This window comes from Hydra vulgaris, chromosome 11 (genome assembly GCF_038396675.1).
Source record: "Hydra vulgaris chromosome 11, alternate assembly HydraT2T_AEP".
NCBI classification, from domain to species: Eukaryota; Metazoa; Cnidaria; class Hydrozoa; order Anthoathecata; family Hydridae; genus Hydra; species Hydra vulgaris.
The window spans coordinates 49,471,127-49,488,334 of NC_088930.1; positions in this window are offsets into that span (position 1 = coordinate 49,471,127).

Consider the following 17,208-nt stretch of genomic DNA (forward strand, 5'->3'; position numbering starts at 1 on the left):
ACCCATGAAAACTAATAGTATAAACGTAAATATAGATGTTATTTTTTTTTTGAAAAGGACGACGTTTTGCTTTAGAACTAATAAAGATATTTCATTTTAAATGTTTCAGTTTTTGTTTAAATTCGAAAATTAAGATAATTCTTTCGTCCCCACATAAAAATACATTCTGTGACTAAGTATTAGTACCTTTTTTTTTTGTAGTTTAATAAGGTGGGTTTTTTGTTTTCTAAGTGGAGTTTTTTTAAATTTCCCCCGTCTTTAGATATATTTGAGTGCAATCAAAACTTGATAATGTAAATTTGCCGTTTTTCTTTAACAAGTCTGAAGATTTTTTCAGACATTGAATTTTATTTTTTATAGCTGAGATTTTATTACAAAAATCACTTACAGCATTCTAAAGTCGGTTTATTTTTTTTGATGTTGTTGTTGCTAACCAATTAGTAATTTAATAACAACAGTTTATCAGTAAGTCCTATTCATAACTTAAAATTTACTTTTTTTACAATTTACCTAATTTTAAAGTTATATATATATATATATATATATATATATATATATATATATATATATATATATATATATATATATATATATATATACATTATTAGAAAATCACTTAACAAAAATTTTTTCCATTTAACATTGTGTTAATTTTTGTTAAGTGATTTTCTAATAATATATCTATTCTTTTAAGAACATTGAGCACTCTATTGTGTAGAATACTTTTTAAAGTTGTTTAAATATATATATATATATATATATATATATATATATATATATATATATATATATATATATATATATATATATATATATACATATAATTTATAAATAATATAATATAAAATACTATATAAGAATAAATTAGTTAAATATTTTATTGATGATTAAATGAATACTTTAAATTTATATAAATTTATATTTTTGTTCAAAATGATGACTGAAAAATCTATATTTATTTAGATAAAATGATCAATGAAAGTATTTATGATTGGTATTTGACATTTAAATGATACATCTTATGATACAATATGTTGTAGATTTTGCTTGGATTTCAATGTTAAACTGTTTTGCTGCAAGAAAAATTCAGCCAAAGATAAAGATTAGTTGACACCATCAGATAATTAAAGAAACAACAAAAAATTATTATTAAAAGTTGTTAGGTGTAGCCTCTTTTCTACTTGTGACAAATTTTCCTCACAATACAGTGAAAGCATCTGAAATTCCTAAAGAAACAATACTAAAAAACGAAAACAAAATGCTTGAAAAAAAAATTTGAAAAGAAAATTGAATCTATGATTTAAAAATGGATTATTTTACACATTTAATAGATGTTGAAGATATGCAGTATTGAAGATATGCAATACAGAAAAGCCATTAAAGGCAAAAGTGTTCCTTTCTCAACTAAACTTTTATCGCATAAATCTTTGGTGTCGAATGTGAGAAAAAACTTTTTTGTAAAACAAAGGTAGAAGGAAGCACAAGAATAAACTTGTCTTCGGAGGAATTATATCAAAATCTCCCAATTGTTATTTAAGCAAATTTAACACCAAACAAACAATCTTTAATTAATATAAAGTAATAATTTAAAGCCTCGTATAGTACGTGATGCAGCTGTTGAAAGCAAAAAAAAAAGAATTAATGGAAAAAATATAGGATGCAAGACTAAACAAATTAATAGAGCAATAAAAAAAAAATTGCTTATCAAAATTTATTGCTTTTCAATACAACATCGTGTTAGAGAAGAAAATTCTCTTGAAGTATCTTGGGAAATTGCGCAAGTGGTACAAATTGATCAATTAAACGCTAAACGAACCACATGCCTTGTTAAGTATAATAATTAACCTGATGAATTATAGTGATTTCCTTTATTAATTGATTTTGAAAATATGATCTTATTCTTTGTAGCTAGGATTGTGAGATAATTTTATTTAATAAAAGTTACAATTATGTTGTATTTGTCTTATTTCTTTTATTAATATGTTCCAATAATTTGTTTTTACTTCATTTGAGTACGGTGGTTTTTATCTTTATAAGTGGTATAAATCATATCTAATATGTTTATATGTACCAATTTTGTTTAATTTAATGATATTTTTATATTATATATCAATATTTTTTATCCCTATGCTTATCTGCACATTATTATAAATATTAAAATTAAAATAACAAAAAAAAAAAAAGGTTTTATGCAAAATTACTACTACTCTTACATGAACTTCAAATAAAGTAAAGAATCCAGAAATGGAGGGCTAATCTTAGGAAACATGACAGCTCACTGATAAGTGCAAATTCCTATGGCTTACCTTCTCGTTGGTGCACTTCGTTTAGTAAGTTAGACAATTTTGTCTAGTTTATGAACGGAATAGCCAAGACAAATTATATATATATATATATATATATATATATATATATATATATATATATATATATATATATATATATTTTTTAAAAAAACATAGATTTAATAAATTTTCATACTCTTCCTAGTTTAATATTGTTTTGGTACTATTTGATTTCTCGGAAAAGTGACTTTATTTAAAAACGTTATTTTAGAACATGAAATAAACGTTACTTTTAACAAAAGAAAGACAGAAAATGCGAGAAAAATGTGTTAAAAATGGTTTTTACTTTTACGACTAATGTTGCTAAGGACTTCAACGCTCATCTATTGCTCATAACAACGGCATATTTATTATATAGCTTTAATTTCAGCAAATATATCAACTGTCAAAAAAGATTTATACTGATGAAAAAATTAAATCAACAACAGAACATTTATTAAAGCTTTAGTTGAAGTCCCTAAACCATATTTAAGTTCATATATAAATATCATGATCATCTATCAATCCATTCATCGTCTAATTTATGCTTGTTAGTCCTTGCTTTCGGCTTGCTTTCGGCTTGCTTTCGGCTTGCTTTCGGCTTGCTTTCGGCAACTTTTTAAGGCTTTACTTTTGTAATTGCTACTTTTCATATTTTTAGATTTAGTTTTGAAAAATGTTTACATTAAATGAAATAAGTTACTGTTTAATTATGTTGTTTATTAAGAAATTTTAGGGTAAAATCAAACAAAACTGAGGTCTCATATAGTCATTAAATTCCTTTACTTTGTTATTGTAATTAGGTAGCTAGGCCATAGATTCTATATTGATGGCAAAGATTCATTACCAAGGACAATGTAAAATGGGAACCCTGGACATAACAGAAGAAAGAAAATAAAAATAGAAAAACGTTTGACTGAAACATTTTTTTAAAAATTATTTTAACAGATTTTATATTTATTTTAATGAATTTATGAAATGTTTTTTTGTTTCAAACCTTGGATTATTCAAACTTATTGATTGGATGTGTCTTGTTAAAGGAGGCTCAGTAATATTAACATATTGCCAACTAATGATATCTATGTAATCTTTGGCATTAAAATTTAGATTTGGAACTTTAAATGGTCGAATAGTCCTCTGATTATCAGATGATTCTCTACATATGATGATTCGCCTTAAAGCTAATTATCGAGATTTTTTAATCATTCCAAAGATATGATTGGATCCATACAAACAGATTGGTTTCATTTTTATCTCAAGTCAGCTAGCGGAGTATACTTTAATCACATAGTTAATTAAAATTTTCAGATCTATTGATGGATCTAATATTGAAACATATAACCTTAAAATTCTGTTGGCTGTTGTTAACCAACGTGAATGTGAAAATTTTCCAGGATCTCGCAGTGAAAAAGACATTGATATATTTATTTTTTGTAGTTATTTTAGGTGCTCCTAGTAGTCCATGCGGTCTTATCAAAGAGCACCGCGGGAAAGCATTTTAACAAGAAGTTCACGCCTTCTACCGTACCAATGTCGCTTGTTGGACTAGAGCTGGATTCGAACTTCGGACCTATGGGTTCTGATCCAGAACTTTAACCACTGCGCCACGGCTGCTCATTGTTATTACCTTTTGGAATTCCATCACAAATGTCAAAAAGATATTTCTGATTAGTACTTAACTCTTTTGCATTAATTTTCGGGAGTTCCACTTCAATAGGTTAAAAAAAAAACAACTAAAAGTTTCTCACAATTTTCTAACATTTTTCCAATAGCACCTTTGAATCCAATAGGATTATTTATTTTCCCATCTAAGATGGGTATTAGATGGCGCAGAAGCAACTCATTAATGTGTAGTAAGCAAATAAGCCACTGTACAGAACGGCCAAGGAATAATTCTAATTGACTTATAACAACGTTTTTCTATCCTGTATTTGTGACGGTACCATCACATCCAACAGTCCTTACCTGTTTTAATATAAATTTTTTATTTAGATCCTCTAAAAATATTTGAATGCTCAAAATTTGTTGATCGGATATTATTGGATTAGATGCTTTTTGCCATATACTTTTCAAATCTCGCAGTGCAATATTTAAAATATCCTTCAAATAAGGATCCTTTCCATTAGCATTTTCTTTTAATACCAGTCTGAAAAAAAGATAATTTTTCATAAGATCTGCTTGTGAAGGAAGAACATTTTTATTAAATTCCTTGGCTAAGCCAAACACTTTGCAAAAAAAATTCCTTACGAGTTTTAGGCATCTTTTCCTGATATTGATATTTTAAAATCTGTTAAAAAACAGATGTCAATAATATTAGATAAACTAAAACGTGGACGCGGAGGAGCAATTATTTCAGCATTTTAAACATATTTGGCTTGCGCACGCATGCCTTCCGGATAGATTACTTTTTTAGTCTATTTTCGGAAAAAATGATATTTTTGAATCGAAAGAGGAACCTGAAGAAAAAAAAAGTTAGGTTCTTATTTTACTTTTAGACATCCATTCGTACATCAGGCTAATCTAACTTAGTGTTAATTTCGGTTTAATTAAAAATGAACTATAATGTTATTTGTTAATATAATCAATTCTTACTCAATAAAAACTAATTATTATATTATTTCTCAATATAATCATCACTAATATAATTTTAGCACAATCTTGTTGGAAATTTGATTTTAATTCTGATACTATAACTTTTATGCAGCTAGAACAAAAAGTTGAATTAAAAATCAAAAAAGTAAAAAAAACTATTTTTTCTGATAAAACCGCACACTCAATTAATTACTTAGTTTAATTTTTTGCAAGTGACTAAGCGCCTATCTTTATCTAATTAACTTAGTGTTAGTTTCGGTTTAATTATGAATGAAATATAATGTTAGTTGTTAATATAATAAACTCAAACTCGTTAAAAACCAATTATTATATTATTTTTTCAATATAATCATCACTCATTTAAATTTAACTCACTCACTTCAACTAAAAAAAAAAAAGCATACAAGGAAGACGATATACTAACCGCATTAACTGATATGAAAGAAAATAAAACATCACTGAGAAAAGCTGCATTCAAAAATGGCCTTCCAGTGTCAACGCTCAAAGATCGCAAAAGTAACAACAACAAAGGCTTCCATGGCTCATGTACAACAACGGTAATCTCAAATGAAACAGAAAGATTGATGGTGCATGCATTCCAATTACTTGGTGACTTGGGTTATGGTTTAAACCGAAGTGAAAACCTAGAATTTGTATGTGGCTACCTTAAACGCGAAAACCAATTGCACTTATTCAAAAATGGCAAGCCTGGTAAAGACTGGTTTTATGCCTTTATGAAAAGATGGTTAAAAGAAATTTCAACCAGAAAAGCGGATAACTTAGCATCTAAAAGAGCCGCTTCTTGTATGCTAGAAATAATTGATAGTTATTAAATGAACGAATGCGTCGCCAAGCAATATCAACAGACTGATATAACTTCTGGGTCGCATATTTGGAATTGTGATAAAACAGGTTTTTCGGGTGAACAAGGCAAAGCAACCGTAGTGTGTCGAAAAGGTACAAGGCGTGCATTTAAACTTACTGGCAACAATGAAAAAATTCATTATACTGTAAACAATTGCTGCAACGCTGATGGACATTTTGCACCACCATTTGTGATATACAAAGCCAAGAGAAACTTTCGTCCTGACTGGGCAAGAGGTGGTCCAGCTGGCACCAAATATTCAATTTTAAAATCAGGTTGGATGGAGCACAATACGTTAATTGAAAGACTGAAAGAAGTATTTATATCCGAAACTGAGAAAATTGGTGGTATTCATATTTTAGTATTAGATAGGCATACAACTCACATAGCCTTGGAAGCGGTATTGCTGTGCAAAAAACACAATATATTGGATAGAGGTGTCTATTGTCATGTCAAACAAGCATGGAAAGAAATTCTTATAAAGTATTACAAAGACTCAAAATGTAAGAATTTAGATAAACAAAATTTTCCACCGTTGCTCAAACTGCTGTACTAGTGTGGTAAATGTTTTACACATTTGCACGCAATCGCTGGTTTCCAGTACACTGGCTTTTTTCCACTTAATAAAAACAACATAAATCATAAGGCATTAGCAATCACACAAATGTTTAATCTACCTTCATCAAATTTAGCAACCTCCGCAGCACCTACACCACCTTGCTCAGACACAGCTTCATCATCTTCAACACCCTCTGCAGCACCTACTCCAACTACACACCGATTACCATCTTTCTCGACTACACCAGCTTCAAGTTTTGATAGGTATCAAGCATGTGTTGAGCGTTGCAAAAAGAGTATCGAGATAGAGTTGAAGCAGTTTTTCAAGCTAGAAATCAATCGCATGTTAAGAAATCGAAGCAGTGCAACATGTCAAAACTTCGCGGTAAATGTATTATCGAAGAAAATGTGATCGAGTTCCTCAAACAAAAAGATGAAGAAAAAGCAACAAAGGAAGCCGTGAAAGTTGCTAAACTTAACGCAAAGTGTAGACTCTTTATGCCAAGTACTCAAATGCCTGAGCATAACAATGCTGATCAACCTTAGCAAAACAATAATGAAGAACAAGTACCAGCAGCCAAACGATTAAAAGTTGCAAAATGTAATAAGTGTAGAGTACAATTACACACAGAAATGTTGCAATGCGGAAATTCGATGTGTCGGGAACGGCTTTGCAAAGAAACATGTTTACCAAAGAATAATGTAGTTAGAACTAAATTTTTTTGTTGCAAAAAATGTAAAAACTTTAATATAATTTCCTAAATACAAGTTGTGTTAAAAAAAACAATTAAAAAAAAGTTAAAATTTAAAAAATTTCAATGTTTTCTCAAGTGTGCGGTTTTATTAGAATGTCGCCTAAAACCGCACAATTTTTTTTTCTTTACGTTTAATATTTTCGATAATTTTTTTTTTTTTTTGAACATATATTTAAATTATCTTATGTAGTTTTTTATTACCTATAGGTAATAAAATAGATATATCTAATAAAAAAAAAAGAAAAAAGAAATAAATAAAAATAAAAAAGTTATTTAATTTTTATTGATAAGTGTGCGATTTGACCCGGTTTTACTCTAACTGTATTTTTAATTTTAAAATAAATAATGACACCATTATTATTTTACACATATTTAAAATATATATATATATATTTAGTTTTAAATTAATCCAATAAGATTATCTTGTAAATAATGCAAACAACTTTTACTTGCTTTTAGCTTCTTTTTTTTATTTGGCATGGCTATATTACAATCTTAAAATATTTTATATTACATTTTTAGCTAAATACATTACATTTCCTGCTACTACAAATATTTTTTAGTTTTTTTATTGTGTTATTATCGAAGCCAAAGTCTTTAAAAGATGGGTTTTCCTTGCAAACACTCGGTGATTGTTGATGTCGAAAATAATTTTTAAATAAGCTATTCCATAATGTAATAAAATTTTTAATACAGCAAAAACTTATTACTTAGGCAGCAAGTTTTACACTTCTTAATAAATATGTTGTCAATTTTATATGCTCAAAAAAGGGTTTAGAAAAATATAAAACCCTATCCTCTGTCTTTATAGAATATCCAGCACAGTATAAACATGGCACCCTTTCTTTTTTATGTGTATGTTTTAAGTTGAATAAATCATATTTGAATAAGACAATAACGAGTTATCTTATTTTAATGCGGTGGATCAGGTATAGATAAATCATTTAAAATACCTTTTCAGCAACTTGCAATTTGCCAAAACTTCGTTGCAAGTTGCAAGCAACAACTTCGTTGCAAGTTATTAGCAACAACTTGACGCAAAACAGATGATGCAAAAACTTTTTTTGCATGATCTGTTTTGCGTCAAGTATAACTTTTTATTTGCTAATACGCATAATAGCAGTACGGCATAATAATTGCAGTACGGCATAATAAAATTAGTAGGGTAGATTAGGGTAATATGAGCACCTTAAGCAAAAATTGGAATAATTTCAAAAATAATTAAGCTGGATCCAAAATTTTTGCGAATAAACAATATTTAGGGATCCCTTTACATGATCCACTTAGATATTTGGGCACTCGAATTTTTTTCTTAAAAACACAGAGGTTTTAAAAAAATAACAAAAATGCTCATACTTCCCAGACCATTTGGTAATATGAGCACTTTAAATTAGCTCATAAAAAAACATTAATTTTGTAAAAAAAAATACCAACCTGACAATTAGAACTAATTTTTGGAATATAATGATTCGTTATTAACAAAACTTATCATTAAAAGATCAAATTTTAAGCCACTTTTTGTTTAAACAATACTACTATGTTTTCCGCAAGAAAAAAAAAATCGTAATTTTTTAAAATTTTATCAACTCAAACCATTGAACGATAAAAATTCAATTTTTTTGAATTTAAATTACAGAAAAATATTTAGCATTGTTAAAAAATTAAAAAGTTTTACTATATTTTATTTTTATTCAAAAAACCAATTAAAACCACTGCTTTTTTAGGACTTTAAACTAGGTAATTTCAATGAAAATCACTGGGTAATTTGAGCATGCTCATATTACACAAAAATGGCATCTTTAAATAAAGTCAAAATTAAATAGTTCTATGCATTGTTTTTCAAGCCAAAAAGGATTGGATTTTTAGCTAACATATTTTTCTTTATGAAAAAATTAATTTCATTATTTTAGCACCAAAATTTCGCGCCACAGACTAATTCATGCGTGATAATATTATTTTAAAAACGCAAAAAAGTTAACAGCGTTTTAATTAGATGATACCCGCTAATTACGGCATATAGATTTACGCTAGTTGTACTGATTCCTGTAAGATCACCACATAAAGTCGATTCAAAAATACATAGCAACTTTAACTTCACTGCTTACATCTAAGAAATCTTTAAGTATGCTCATATTACCAAGGTGCTCATATTACCCTAATTTACCCTTCAGCAAATTAAAATATTTACTATTTGTTTTGAAATGATTTTCTGAATAAGTTTTTTTGAATATAATTTTCTTACTTCTAATGTAGAAAGTTATACATTTAAGTTAGAAAAGTGTATAACAAATAATTTTTTGCAATATAGTTTAGGTAATAGTTAAGGTATAATTTTCTACTTTAGAAGGTAGAAAATAATGCTATTTTAATAAGGGTATACCACATATCCTACCCTAAGGTAGAAATTTAAAACTTTTTTTAGAGCGTGATCCAGAAATAAGAGCTTTAAAATCTAATCTATCAAAATGATAAAATTGTACCTGAATTTTTCCTTGTTTCCAAAAAATATACCAACATAATGTTAAGAGTGATATATAAATTATCATCTAATTCAGCTTAGTAAACTTTATATGAAATATAGAGTTTATTAAGTTCTATTATCTCACATTTTAAATAAATATGCTTTGAATATATGACAGTAAGCATTTATACCCGTAGACATCCATCTAGTTATACAGTCAATGAAATGATTGCATCTATAAATTTTTATACAGCCTATTCAAGCCAAACTTTGTCACGTATCTACATTTATTAACTGTTGATGTCTTTATTTTATGCTATATTTATCATTTTTATTCGGAGTACGTAATATATATGCAATCAAAAGTAATGTCTTGAAACTAAATAACCAAAACAAACGCAATTTGCTCCGGTCATTTCAATATATATCCCAGAATATATGCAACTTAACTAGAGCGAAATACATCGTTTACAATTTGATGCACTCTAAAGTAGGCTGAGCACTTGTATAGAGAAAAACTTAAATGTTATAAGAAAACGACTTTTCCAGTTAAATATGACTATGGCTATGGGCTAAACGTATTAAAAATTAAACCATTTAAAAATTTATGTTAAAAAGTTATGTTAAAAAAGTTTAAAACATAACTTTTTAACATAAATTTTTAAATGGTTTAATTCTGTTAAAAAAAATGATACTTATAAATTGTTCAAATGATTTTGATTACGAGTTTATGTCTAATAAAATTTATATAAATAGTTTGTTGACACGAAAAGTTTTTAAGCACGAAAAAAAAATTATAAAAAGTTTTTTTTGGTGCAAAAAGTTGAACGAGATGCTTTAAGAAAATATTTCATAAAAAATCTATGAATTGAAAATATTAAAACACGTATATCTTTGGAACTAAATAAGCTACAGAAGTGGTTGAAACCTTTTTGGAAATATATTAAGAAATCCAATGCATTTAAAATAAAAAATCTTTACATTCGCAATAAAAGTTGCTTAAACTTTTTATAATAAGTAAAGCAAAACCTCACTTCTTAAAATGCAATTTTGTTTTATTAAATCTCAAATCCCAATAAATCTTCGCAACTATAAATTTTTTGTAATGAAAAAATTCTATCAATGAAATTTTTCTGAATTTAAATGAATGACTTTAACTGACTGCTTTTTATTAAATGATTATAACGAATGAAATACGCTAGTTATTCCCTTGTTAAATGCGATTTTTATTAATTAAGTCTCAAGTGACCAAGCAATCTCTATAAATTTTGTGCATAAATTTCAAATCGATTATTTTTAAATCTATTTTAATATAAAATATGCCTCGAAACAACTTGCAAACAAAGAAAAAAGAAACACTATACACCGAGTGATAGGTGAAACAGTTGGCAGTGGTTCAATCACGGCATGGTGAAACAATTGGCAGAAGTTCAAGCACAAGATTGTCAAAACAACTTGAATTAGTTTTGGTAGATACACTCATCAAATTATCTGATTGTGGCTTTGGTAGAACTTACAATAATGTCATCACACTAGTTACCAACTATTTGCAACACCAAAGTCAATCTCGTTTGTTCCCTAATGGTACACCTAGAAGAGATCGGTATAACCTTTCCATAAACAGGTGGAGTCATAGGTTGAGCATTAAAGCTATAGGCAATATTTCATCACTCAGAGTGCTTATTGCACGCAAGAAATAGTAGCAAAGTATTTCAATACACTGCAAAGAGAATTTAAAGTAGCAGGTATCAACGAAAACACTCCGTGTCATTTATGGAATTTTGATGAAATTGGCTTCTCTGGTGATCAAGGTAAGCAAAATATAGTTTGCAGGCATGATGGCAAAGCGACCATTGAAATGGGTTGGCAATAATTAAAAAATCCATTATACAGTTGGAACTTGTATTTACGCTCCTGGTAATCGTCTTGCTCCATACATTATTTTTAAGTCAAAAAACCGTCTGTACAGAGATTGGTGTTTAAGTGGTCCAGATGATGCCATACACGCTATATCTCCATCCGGATGGATGGAAGATAAGCAACTTGTACAGTGGCTCACTAATTTGTATGTTACCGCCATTAAGAAAATTCCAGGTAATTAGTTCAATCTAAATTTATCTAGTTTTCAACACATTCACAAAAGATTGCATCAATCTAATTATAGTTATCTAATTTAAGGTATTCATATTTTAGTCGTATATGTCACATAGATGTCACATGTCACTTTCGGGTCGCACTTATTTACATCGAAACAATATTTTGTTAATTTGCTTACCACCTCACTCGTCACATGTTCTGCAGCCACTAGATGTTGGTGTTTATTGCCATGTCGAAAGAGTTTGGTGCAAATTACTTCAACAGTTTTATACAGAGACAAAGTTCAGCAACTTATCAAAAACTTATCAGCTCTGGTGAAGTTTTTAAAAGTACCCTAATAGTCACGGGGTTTCAGAATACTTGCTTGTTTCCACTCGACATCAATAAAATCGATTAGTCAAAGTTGCGAATTGCTACTACGTTTGAAACACCGTCATCAGAACCTGAGCCTTCATTATCTCAACAACCAGAATCTATGATAGTACCATCAATAATACTAGCACCAGTAACTACACTACCTCAGCCACTGCCCTCTGAATATACACTAACATCTAGCATTAGCATTTGCCACATAGCATCAGCTCCAAAGTCACCGCAAAAGTCACTCTGTGTGCAAACAACCTTCAATATTTTATTAACTCCGGCTATTCAAAAGGAAATTCAAAAAGAGGTTGAAAAACAAATGCAATCAGCCCAACCACTTGCAGCAGCTTTGCAACAAATGTTTTGTATCTAACACGTTGTCGCAAAAAAAAATAAAAAAAAATGCCAATATTCGAAGGGGAGTGTCTCAACAAACCTGAGAAATACTTGAAATGTTAAAAGATGCTGAGAGCAAAAAAGCAGCAAAGCAAGCTAAAAAACCACGTAAGCTTAGCTCTAATGGCGAACAGCAAATAAACAAAGCAACAAGTTCAACGAAAAGTTTTACACTTAAATTAGCTGCAACGAAAACTTTTTACACTTAAATTAGCTGCAAGCCAATTTAAGTGTAAAAAGTGCCGAAAAGTGTTAGGCGAGGCTTCAGCAAGTCAAAATATGGTATGGTACCAGTGTGAAAATTCAAATTGAAAGATGTGGCTTTGTCAAACATGCATGCCAAAACGATACGTAAAAGGCGCTGAGTTTTATTGCACCAAAAAATGCCGAACAACTGAAAACTCAACTCAACTTTTAGTACCTCAAAACGACTCAACATCATCACAAGAATAAAAAAGTTTATTTGATTTGATAAATTTTTAATTTTTTTTTATTTTATTTGATTGATTTTTTAATTGTTATTATTTATTGCTTTTTGTTTGTTTTTTCAAAAAATTGTTGTTTTAATTACACATATATTTGCGTATTTTATTCTTCCCGAATATCAGTGTAGAATAAAATAATTTTTTTTTTTAATCAAATAAAGTTTCATAGAAAACGTTAAAATGTTATTCTATGTTATTTTATGTTATTCTATGTTATTCTATGTTATTTTATGTTATTCTATGTTATTCTATGTTATTCTATGTTATTCTATGTTATTCTATGTTATTCTATGTTATTCTATGTTATTCTATGTTATTCTATGTTATTCTATGTTATTCTATATTATTCTATGTTATTCTATGTTATTCTATGTTATTCTATGTTATTCTATGTTATGTCCTTCTGCTTCTATGTTATTCTAAAATAACTTATTGCAAGCTTTCATTAAATGTTTGTATTGATCTCTACACAATTGCATGGTAAGAATAAATTTGTTCATCATTTGCATATTTTACATTATTTATATGAGGAGCCTATTTGCAAAACGAGCTAGGTCCGAGTAAACTGTAGTTTAGTTTTTCGTTTTTATTTTGAGAAATAAAAACAAAAAACTAAACTACTTTTAGTTGCGCATTTTTAGGACCAAAAACTTTTTAATTGGTCTGATATTTAAATAAATCATAGATTCAAGTATTCTATATACTGAAATAAAATTAACTAAAAACTTATTTTTTGTGACTTAGCTAGCAATTCCAGAGCGCAACGTAAAACATTTGACGTTTGACAAAAAAAATTTCCATGAACTTTACTCGCTTATATTTCTTTTTTAAATTAAGCTAGAACCTTGTGATTTTTTTTTATCAATTAACTGGATTCAGCTTCTTTCCAACCATATAAAGAATGTGGTAAGTTAGTTTTATATGGTTTCGTTTATATATTACTCATATCTTGAGACTCCAAATAATTGAAAAAACTTGCTGCGGGAACGTTTTTTTCAAAAAAGCTTTTAAATGTTTCCTTAGTACCAAAATACATCTAATTTGTATAAAACTTTCATATATGTGAAAGAGGGGATGAGGAATCTAATGGAATGTAGACTCTTTTTAACATTTATGCGTAATTTTTTTAGTTCTCAGCGTTTAATAACTTCAAGGTTGGCTTATATAAAAAAACAGTGTTTTTTTGAAAAAGTCCTTGTGGAAATAACAATTATAGTCTTTCCCCAATTTAAAACAAGCATTTATTTATGTTTCTTTGAAGATTTGGTACTTAGGACTTGCATATATAAATTATGTATATATTGCTTGTTTTTCTTCTCGCATCGTTTGTTTTGATTTTCGCGCTAGATTTTTGATAGTTTCTTTTTTTTTTTTGGTGCCATTACACAACAGATTTTCCATACTTAAATACGTTTTGTCAAAAAATAACCAGTTTTTCCAGTACAGAAAATGCGATAACTTCGGATCTACTAAGCTTCCAAAGTTAAAAAAACCCTTATTTTTTAAGCATTTTTTTAGTTTTAAACAACCATGTTAGTTAAATATAAAAATGTTGACAAAAAAATCTGTGGAATGCTCAGCGCATTTTGCTGATGGTGTTTTCGTATCATGCAGAGAGATATTTTCAGCAAGTTAATAAATATTTTATAACCTGCTGAAAAGTTTGTTTTGGTTTTCTTACCATTTACTGTAAAGATTTCGAATAATTCTCAACAACAAATCCTGAAACATTGTATACTAACATACATTATAGTATAATCCTAAAAGTCATTTTATTTGAAGTTTTCAAATAAAATTTTAGTTAAAAAACTTCACTAAAATCAGGGTTGGCAAAAATCCAAACCAACTTGGTTTTTCGTTGGGCTTTTGGATTTTTGCTAATGCTTGGTACAAATTTTTTGTAGGAAAGTTTGAACAAATTATAGTTATTTAAACGTTGTTTTTCATTTTTAACAGGTATATTGTCTCATACATGAGCTTAATTAATTAAAGCTACTTTGAAATAGAGTTATCATTTAAAAATTTTAAGTCCTTTTAAAGTATAAGTAGATTATATTTTCTTAAACATCACTAAGTATCATTCAGGGGGGGGGGGGGGGAATAAGGCTAGTTAGTGGGATAAATTGACCATATTAAGTGATCAACCAAATAAAGTAGTGTGTAATTATTAGAAAGAGAGCATAGTTAAAAAAATTGTGAGAGTAAAAATCATTTGGATAAATCCAGAGGAAAGAAAAAAGAACTCGCTAATGGTTTCGCTGAAGTATTGAGCGATATATCAGTTTTAGAGTCTAGGCCATCTAAATCTGCAGCATCAAATAAGTCTAACCAGTCAGAAGATAAGTAGCAAGATCGTTTAAGCTGTTTTAGTGATTCTTCTTATTTATCAATTGCTCAGTCAACTGCAATGATGGTGCAGCGGCAAACATTGATTTCTAAATTTGTTACTACACCAACAAGTAATTAGAAGGATAAACTGGATTTGCAAGTTGCAAAAAAATGCATGTGATCAAAATAAAATAAAAACAGATGAAAAGTTTTTGTTTAAGCTTACTACTCTTATAACTTTATTTATTTAATCAGAAACAACAAAAAACATAAAAACATAAAACATTAGATAAAGTCAATCTAAATCTTTAAATTTTTTGATAAAGTTTGGCATGCTGTTCTTCTCCATAAGTTATGTTCTTAAGGTGTATCTGGTAACATCTTTAAGATTATTGAATCCTTTCTTTCCAATTGGAGTATAAAATTTGTCTTCGATGAACAACACTCTTCTTCATATCCTGTAACTTCAGAGGTTCCTCAAGGTTTAATCCTCCTTATCATCTTTTTAATCTACATCTAAATCCTATACTTTTTTTATTTTGCATTAACGATCTTCCAGATATTCTCAAAACTAAGGTGACATTGTTCGTTAATGATACTACCATTTATTCTTGTCATAATGAGAAGCCAACACTCTCTGATTGCTTGGAAGGGGCATTTGAGCTTGAAAATAATCTCACTTCTTCATAGTTGGATCTGTTCTTGCAGCCAAACTCCAATCATTGTCATATCGTCATAAGGTTGCTTCTCTTTCTCTTTTCTACAAATACTAGCACTGCTCTAAAGAGCATACAAATATGAGCACTGCTCTAAAGAGCTAACTTCTTGTGCCATCTACCAAAATTCATTCTTGCGTTACTCGTTATTCAATTAAATCTCATCCTTTTTCTGTGACTGTTCCTAAGTGCTTCAAAAGTTCTTCGTCATCTAGTTTTTTTCCTTGAACATCGGTTCTTTGGAATTTGCTTCCTTCATCTTGCTTTCCTGATTCATATAGTTTGCAATCTTTTAAGTCATCTGTCAATCGTTATTTTGTTCTTCAATCTTCATCTTTTCTCTTCCAGTAAGGCTCCGGGGGAAAACGATGAGATTCCAAATTTGTCTAAAAAAATCGTGCTAGTGCCATATAGTAGCGTTTTTTGTCGCCATTCAGAATATTGCATTGCGAAAGAAAAAAAACAATGGCAATTCTACGCAAAATGCGTTTTAAATTTGCCCAAACCATCCCTTTACAGCATGGCTTCATACATTGTCTCTCTTTAATTTTTTTACTGTAAGTTATTGCTTAAATTAGTATAAATTGAACGTTAATAATCATTTATTATAGATAATTTCGCAATGGATAGTGATTACCGCCCAACCAACTCTGGTAAAGAAAGTCTTGATGCCGTTAGCGAATGTAAGTTAACGAGAAAAAGGGCAAAACATGGAAGTTTGACTGATGTTATGAAGAAACTACGAACGGCTTCGCAAGAAGGTGATGAAAATTATGGCTGCAAACGCTTAAATTGTTTTTCCGTGGTATGTGAAGATGAAATAAAGCGGCTACTACGTGAGTACAACAGTTTAGATACCTATGATCTGCAGAGTCACTATTTGTGTGGCTTAATTATTGTGAAAGAAGTGCAACGTCGCCGCTTATAAAATCCGGATACTGCAACTAAATTCAACGCAAGTTATGAGTACAGAGTGCTTTTTATTTTGTTAATCTTTGCCATTTTTTTAGAAAGTTACAACAAGAACAATAATACTAAAGTCGAAAAAATTTTTGTGAAAAAAATGGCGACGATGCAAAAAATTGAGAAAATCCACGTTATTACCGTTTAAAACGCATATATATATATATATATATATATATATATATATATATGAAGGGTCAAGGGGAAATACAATGAGATAACCAAAAATCTCATTTTGAGATGTGAGCAAAAGAAAGTTTCTTTTGCTCACATCTCAAAATGAGACTATATATATATATATATAT